This window comes from Dysidea avara, chromosome 4 (genome assembly GCF_963678975.1).
Source record: "Dysidea avara chromosome 4, odDysAvar1.4, whole genome shotgun sequence".
Taxonomy (NCBI): domain Eukaryota; kingdom Metazoa; phylum Porifera; class Demospongiae; order Dictyoceratida; family Dysideidae; genus Dysidea; species Dysidea avara.
Genome location: NC_089275.1, coordinates 20777897 through 20786547, shown reverse-complemented (window position 1 = coordinate 20786547; position 8651 = coordinate 20777897). Strand labels below are relative to the sequence as shown.

Sequence of the window (8651 nt, the reverse complement as noted above, 5' to 3'; positions counted from 1 at the left end):
GTGCACATAAGCTTTTTGCGCGCCATTAACTTATTTCGTCGTTGGAGCGGTTGATTTAAACTAGATAACAAGGTACTTTACTGGGTAGTATGTATTTGCAGATTATGCAGTTAAAAAGATGACAGACGTTATTAGTTTGAATCCGCAAAAGGAGCTGTTAATCTTGTAAGCGTGCATTAATTAGAGCGATGCACTCAATTTTCGCTCTTGTTAGCTGGTCTTTTACTTTACTCCAGACTCATAAACATACTCCAGGCCTAGTCTCGAGTGGCTAGACCGCTTTTTCTCCGTTACGGCGCTTACTGGGGTTTTCACCAGTGTTGACACCGTGCGTGAGAGCGTTAATCTCGCGTAGCCAGACCGCTTTTTTTCCTTTTGTGTATGGGTGGGGAAAAAAAGGGTCTGGTGAACATAGCATAGCGCTGTTGTTCTGGCAGTCGACAGATTCTGGGGATTCTCTTGCACGGCTTCTGACCACTAATTGGTGTGTATGACGTCGATCCCACCATAGATATAATAATGCACCTATCAATGTCAAGCCCACCCCCCAGTACGGGCTATGTGGGGCGTTAGGAGGGGATTTGAACTTAAATTTTGCCCCCAGGGGTGGGGAATTTGAACAAGCGCTCTATAGTAGCATAGATCCTTTACAGTAGTTTTATAAGAGTAGATTTATAAGTGAAGCGCGAGAGAGCACGTGATAAAACTGCAGCACCTCGTGTACTTTGTCACTGTGGCTTCTGTTTTTACAACACGTTGGTTGTCAAATCCCCTTCCTATCCCCACCCTCATAGGGTGGGACTATGTGGGGATTTGACCTGATAATTCACCCCCAGGTAGGGGAATTTGACTTTCCACTTGATCAAATCCCCACTATATCCCCACCCTCCCCATACTGGGGGGGAGGGGGTGGGGCTTAACATTGATAGGTGCATAACGCTTACCGGGATTGGAAACGGAATTTGCGCACGTGATAATTTTACATTGAAACTATACAGTGAGCGGTAGATTCCTTTGAAGTTATCCGTGTTTTGCCTTGGCTACTTCCGAGTGTGGCAAACTGCTGCTTACAGTACGTACAGCGGAACTTTCTCGAAAGTATTGCATTACTAGAGCATAGAAATAGCCAGTATTTTAATATCATCGCTCAGAGTTGAAACTGGAGTTGTATCGGGCCGTGTCACCGGTAACTAAGTGTGCAGCTGCTTTGGAACACGCCTAGACGACTAGCGAAGCTTAAGTTAGGCCATATTCGGGCTATTATAAGCTGTAGACGTGTTCTATGCATTGGTGCAGTTATATTTGGCAGACTGTCACTTTTCGGTAGGTTTTAAGACAAAACTCACTTTGTGTTTCGGTTTCCTTTTGGTACATGCGTAGCCCAGACAAAGCAACAAACCATTTTGAAATTTGGTAAGGTCACTTGTAATTCCTTCCGCTATGCACTCCAAATATTGATACAACAACACGGCACTGTATTTTCTACTTACAGCAATGATTCTGGACCCCTACCAAACGCCATGCATAGTACAATGAGGTGAAATATTACGTCAGGCGAAACATGGATACCTGTAACCGCAACTTCCGTTTCCAATCCCGGTAAGCATTAGTATATCTATGATCCCACACAAGCACTCACGTCATTTGCGCGCATTACAAATAGTCCAGTCTCTTATGTCAAATTTTAGGCAATATCGTGATGTACCGGACCAAAGCTCAAAACTTGGTACAGTTATTCCTTAGGATGTATAAAGTGATTTTAGAAGGGGTGCCACCATGAACTCACCCTGCACCATTTTGTATGACAAATATTTTCAACAATCTGCAAAATTAAAACCCATCATATTTACTATATTGAATAACTTATGTTTTTCTGAACACATCTCTTAAGTTTAATAATTCCTATTTGTGAGTGAGCACTCCATGACATCCCATTATAGTTTCATTGAAATATCACGGCTCTCTATAAAGATACATGGCTTACACACACACACACACAAAAATATTTAAATTTAGCGAAAATTAAAACCGCTAAAATTTAAATATAGCTGGTTTTGTTGATATTACTTCTTATTAATTTTCTATCAAAAACCATGTCTATATTTCCACTACTTTGGCCAATCACTGTACACAGAACATCTGCAGAGCTTATGATAAGACTTCTCTGTTGTCCTGCCACAATGTCCTGGCAAACCAGAATTCGCCGGACAATTTCCAAAATTGACTGGACATGTGGAAGATGAGTGCCCGATATGTCCACTATAGCATAGTCACATGCGGGAGTGTATAAACAGTGGAATGGACTACTGGAATGGTGGAATGAAATTTTTAAAGTTCAATATCATTTTTTACATCCAAATAAGTACAACTCCTCCCCTTCTGTAAGCAAATAAATAGGATTCCCCTTGAAGTCAGCTCTTTTAGCATCTTTTTCCTCACCATAACACTTGTATGACTCATAACTCAACACTTTATTACTTGTCTGAAACAAACTGTGGTTCAGTTCAGTGTGCAACGTGGCACTGCCACAATGAACTTTGGCTTAAATTTTATTTTCTGACATAATTGTGGAAAAGGCTCAATGTAAATGCTTACAAGATAGTCGCATTTCACTTTTCCCAAAGATTTCGCTTAGGTTCCTAGGTTAATGGCAAACACCTCGTACAGGCTCTGCCTTCTGTGTTCACCCTCCAGTGCCTAACTGATAAAGTTGATAATAAATAAATGAATACTTCACTATGCAGTGAATGCACTTTTATAATGCATTCATGTAATCAGCTAGCTAGCTGACTTTTTATCATTTGGGAACAAGGGTTAAGTCAGGAGTCTTCTTGGTATTCCCAATAAACTGCTATTGTGCATGTTCATAACTGACTTTACACTACATTATATTGGTAAACTTTGTATATGGTGAGGTGAATTATGCTAAATAAGCTGACTTCAAGGGAAATCCTATTTATTTGCGAGTTGTACTTATTTGGATGTAAAAAATGATATTGAACTTTAAAAAATTCCATTCCAGTATTCCACCCTTCCAGTATTCCATTCCACTGTTTATACACTCCTGTCACATGCCTTACTGCAGCTGTTATGTGGTTACAGTATACTAAAGGGTTGGCATTGGTACATTTGTGGTCACTCTCTTGGGTTGTAAGAATGTATACTATCTCCTGGCAACCAAGTGACTGTTATTGTTGATGCATGCCAGCTCAGCCCTTAGGCTCCTTCCTTGTGCTTTGATGGGACACAATGTCTGGACAAATTGCATTATGGTCAGACATCTATGCAATTTGACCGGATTTTGTCTGGTGTCCGTATGTTATCATAAGCTCTGCATCTGATATTTTATCTCCTTGAGGGGCAAGCAAGGTCAGCCTTATAGAATTAATTAAGGTTTCAGAGAGCAATGATCAGAATAATCTTTGGCTTTAATCTTTGCCAGCTTATCTGTTTATGCTGTCTATTAATTATGTGCAGTTGCTGATCATAGTTAGCTATTGATAAGCTGAATGTGTACATACAGGTTTATTTATTAGCCAGTCTGTTATGTTTAAAGCACAGATTTCGAATGATTTACAAACTCTACAGCGTATACTGTGTAAGTTACTACTTGATGAAGAGTGTTGAATATGAATATTAAAATGCTTTTAATTCTGCAACTATGTGTAGTGTAACAGCTAGAGACTATAAGAACAAAAATTAATGATCATTAACAATATGAGACAATACCAGTTGGAGATTACACAGCTCTGGAAGGATACTTAAGCAGAGAATCTGTGTACGTTTTTAAAAATCATTAGCATTACAATGGAGTTACCATTAGCTGATTTTGTCACCTCTTAGAATCTGAGTAATGGTTAGCTGTGTATAAGGGTTCTAAGCCTTACAAACGCATCTTTTAATTGGTCAAAATCATGGACATACAAAAAGGTTTGCATATGACAAAGATTTTTTTTCGATACGGGGCCACCTCAGATTTGACCTTTGGTGACCTGTACAGGAATTTAGCATTCTAACACTGTCATTTCTGTCACTAAATCACATTTAAATGATCCAAAATCCACAAAATTGGTTTCAAATTGAAGCTATTGCCCGAAAGAATATTAAGCTATTTTTACAGAAAGTCTGTACATAGCTTATACTGTGTTTTAAAGTTACAGTGACTTCAATCATGAACCACAATTTTTCCCTTCCATGCACAAGCTTGAAATATGTACAGAATATGTTTACATTTCTAATAGAGTGTACTTAGCAACTTAGCACCTTAAATAGGAATTATACTTATCAGATTAGTGATGTGCAATAATATCGATAGTGTGATAATCATATCGCAGTGATTCATTATCGTGATATGATAATAGCTTGTGATTATCGTGAGCACCAATATTAGACATTCTTACCTCGCCGGATTTACTCAAACAATTAAAGCATTCATTTGTTTATTCAATTATGTATTCTAATTGTTTTCTGAGATTGAACTTTGCTGTGTTTTAGCAGGACACATATGCATTTGGGTATACAGGATGTGCCTTTACCAGTGTTCATAGAAAATATGTAAATTAGTGCTACATTATGCATCTTATCATTTGGATTTACTATCGTGATAATTATCGTATCGTGATGCAATTATCGTGATTAATCGATTTAGTTGCAAACTTATTATCGCATATCACTGTATCAGATGAAAAACAGTATTATTATTATGGGATACATACCTTTTCTGATAGCAGGTTTATGTACGAGGTTCAATTTGTGTGAATTGTGGCAAAATTTTACTGTTTTTGTACACATTTTGATTAAACTGGATTCTATTTTTTATTGAATCAATAAAGCCAAGGCAATTGCTTAGCTTGCAATTGTATAATTTCTGATTTGTAAATGTTTACATGTACTCACAAACATAGGTTCAGACAATCTTATACACATATCACTGGAAAATATGTCACACCACCCTATAGAAATGCAATTATTTAGTGCAACTAAAGATCTTTTCCCTTATGTATATTATCAAAACTACCACAATGAAATCTCTTGAATTCTACATGTCTAGCTCTAATACAGAATGACAATCTGTAATCTGCTGCACCAAGAAAACTTTGTATGTGTGATATTACATTGATAATTTGACATCCTCACAATAATCTAATAATAATTTCAGAAATGCAATCTGTGGTATGTATAAGTACTATATTATGAGCGGAAATAGGGCTACTTTTGCTCTTATAACTTAGTGCAAGCTATGGACTTTCTTTAAATGTTAACGTTCTCTTTAGAGCAAGAGTATTAAGTTGAAACTAAGCTAGTGTATCAGACACTGATATAGAAATAAACCAAGGTGGGTGGCTGGCCCAGATTTTAAGATGAGAGTCTTGAATGTCTTGGTAGTTACATCAGGGACATCTAGCTTGTACAGTGAAGCACATAGCTAGTAGCATGCCCTTGTGAACATAATAAGGCCAGGCAAACTTGATTAATTGTTTTTCATCCCCACCCACATCCCTTTTTACCTCACCGCCTCTGATTTCATTATTGCTGTTATCAATCATGTGCACACATATTTGATGTGAGGAAGGCTGGTTATCATTTTACAGCGCAGCAAATGTCACTTGCACCTCAGAAACGGTGGTAGCTAATACGTAAGTAATAGTTCTTAAAAGGTTTTAGTTAACCTTTATAACAGACAGTTTGATTTGGAGTATTTTCTTTACTAATGAATAATGAAAAATGCTCCCGCCCGCATGGAAATCTGAATTTTTGTGGATGAGAGACTAGTAATCAAGTTTGCCTGGCCTATTGTATTTTGTAATCCCAGTACAGGCTGATCATGAGTTAACACCAGTGGTTAAAACAAACTGTAATACACCTGTAACACCTGTGCACATACTGCGCATTCCTCTCTGTCATATGTGATATGTAGGAGATGATAGTATAGTTTTGCTCCATTGAATAACTAAATGTGAACTATCATCTCCTATACTAATGACATACCCTACAGGAAGAAACATCACCTTAAAGGTTATAGCTATAATATTCCCAGTATGTTTCTCACTACTTAACCAACTTAGCAGTTTAACTAATTTTGAGGCAGTCGCATTATTCTCAGCTTTAGGGTGATTTGCTGCAGACATAAAAGTAAAATTGACTCAACCCTAAAGCAGACCCCATATTTTCCTTCAAGAAGTCCTCTGCCTGGTGATAGTTAATAGTTTAATGCTGCCCATGATCATAGATAAATTCATGTATACCGCTGCCATCTACTGTAAGGTTATAGCCAGCTAGCATTGGAATCTGATACAATGCAGTGATTTATATTAGTTTATATTGATATAACGAAATTGTTCATGATCAGTAATATTCAGCATTATTAAATAATGCATGTCTGAGTGGCTGCAAGGCCATGCATGGTGGGTGGCTAGCCGCCCCATCCACCCCCTCTGGATCAGTCCCTGTGTATACTGAATTGTGCATGGATGAAATCTGACCAATTTTAGGCATTTAATTGGGTGTAAGGTCACCAAAGGTTGAATTAGAGGAGGTGTGGATCTTTATTTTAAAAACTAACTTTTAAGGTTACGGGTTACCCAGTAAATAATTTTGTAGGCGCTTTGCTTATAGTTCTGTTTTAACCGTTTTGCACGGAAGAACACACTAAAATAACATGGCATATCAACATACAAGAAATACCAAAAGCGGCAATACACTCAACAAGAGATGCGCTTGTACAGAAATGCAGACACTAAACAGCGAAACTGTTGAGTTGCTATTCATCAAAAACCAGGTTTCATGGGAAGCCAACTCACCATTTAAGGAATCAGTAAGCTGTTATTTAGTAATACAGTGGAACCTGTCTATAACGGTCACCTTGGGACCAGATATATCTGGCCCTTATATACAGGTGGCTGTTATAGAGAAAACCTGCATAAGGTGGTCAGCAGCATTTTAGTGGCTATGACTGTTATAAATGAGTAATTATTATTAAGAGGCTCGCGCCAACCGCAATACAGTCTGAATATTTAGTACAGAAAGGGTAAGGTGAGTGTATGAATGTTGGTTAAAGGAATACGCTTAAGCAATAAAGCCTGATTGATTATATAGTATTCATTGAAAGACAGGAAGTGTGATAATTGTGCATTAATTGAAACGGTGCGGTACCAGGAAATTGGCTTAACAAGCCACCATAAAAGGTAGCGACCGCTATGCGAAGGAGAAAGTTATGTATGCAGTGATTCATATGCAAATTGTTGGTTGGCCGTTATACGCGTTAGACAGGTGACCGCTTGATGCAGACCACAATGCATACATTTGTATGGGAAAATATTTGGGACCTCGTGACCATGGCTGTTATGCAGAGGTGACCGCTTAATCCAGGTGACTGTAACACAGGTTCCACTGTATCTAGGTCCTCACGAGCGAATTTGGATGTTATCTAATTGTGATAACGTGGCAGTGGACTCGCGGTATTTAGGCAGCAAAAACAATAGCCCTGTACTCTCCATAAACACGTTACTCACCAGCCGCTCTTAAGTTTTCCCACAAATTCTCCACGACAGGACCTAGATAATTTAACCTCCTATTGGCACAGACCTTGGAAATTAGTACCAATTGATTGACTATTGCTATTTTTGATGAATAAAAACCAGTACTGTTAATTGCGGGTTAGACCTTATTGCAGGAAGTTAATTTCAGCCTTACGCATGCGCTTCTTATATTCACTGCTATCGCCTTGACTACCTTCAGTACGAGCTAAGGTAAGAAAGTATATAATGTAAGTAAATACATGTGTGCATAATAAATACTATTATCATAGTTGGTACAATATGGGAAACACTAAAAACAAAAGAAATCCCAATGCAAGTCATGGGAAATATTGCAGGAGAAGATTACCAGTTTCAACACAACCTGCAGAGCATCCTGACATTGTGAGTTTGGGGAACAGAATTGTTAATCTCAGCTGTCTGGAGAAACATTTACTTGACATGACATCCCATGTACCTACTTGTCAGGGTTATGTTGACAATACGCTACAGGATAAAGAATTGTTTATTTTTTTACAAGAAACTGACCGTGCTGGATTATAATCTGTACTTACCAATCGCTGTACTGGTTGCCAATAAGAATTCAACCTTTTAACATCGAGTAAGGTGAAAGGTACTAGTGGTGGAGTGTACTGGGATGTTAACTTGGTAGCTGTTTGGGGTCAGATGACAACGGGTGGAGGACACAAACCACTAGCAGAAACCATGGCTATCCTTGGAGTACCAACAATGACCAAGCAATCTTTCGTGTCAGCAGAACAGCAGATTGGTGAATGGTGGAGAGACTTGTTCGAGGAGTTGATGTTAGAAGCTGGAAGGGAAGAAAGACAGATAGCTATTGCTAACAACTCTTACCATGGTCCAAACCAAATACCAGCAGTCACCGTGGTAGTTGATGGCGGGCGGTCAAAACGTTCCCACAGACACTCCTACAATGCCAAGTCAGGAGTAGCCATCATTATTGGTAAAACCACTGGGAAGATCTTGCACATGGGAGTGTGTAACAAGTATTGCTACATTTGTAGTAAACATCCTGAACAACCACCTCCACACAAGTGTTTCCGTAACTGGGAAGGCTCATCTTCTGCCATGGAAAGTGACATCATTGTTGAAGGC

The 8651-nt window shown here is 38.5% G+C and overlaps 1 protein-coding gene across 1 annotated transcript in view; it reads left to right on the top strand.

The window, feature by feature from the left end:
* The first annotated feature begins 6 nt into the window (after positions 1-6).
* The window catches only part of LOC136254213 (protein NLRC3-like), a 79138-nt gene continuing 70493 nt past the window's right edge, over positions 7-8651 (top strand). The window contains exon 1 of the mRNA XM_066046882.1: positions 7-72. The gene's annotated coding sequence lies outside the window, so the exon portion shown is untranslated. The remainder of the gene's footprint in view (positions 73-8651) is intronic.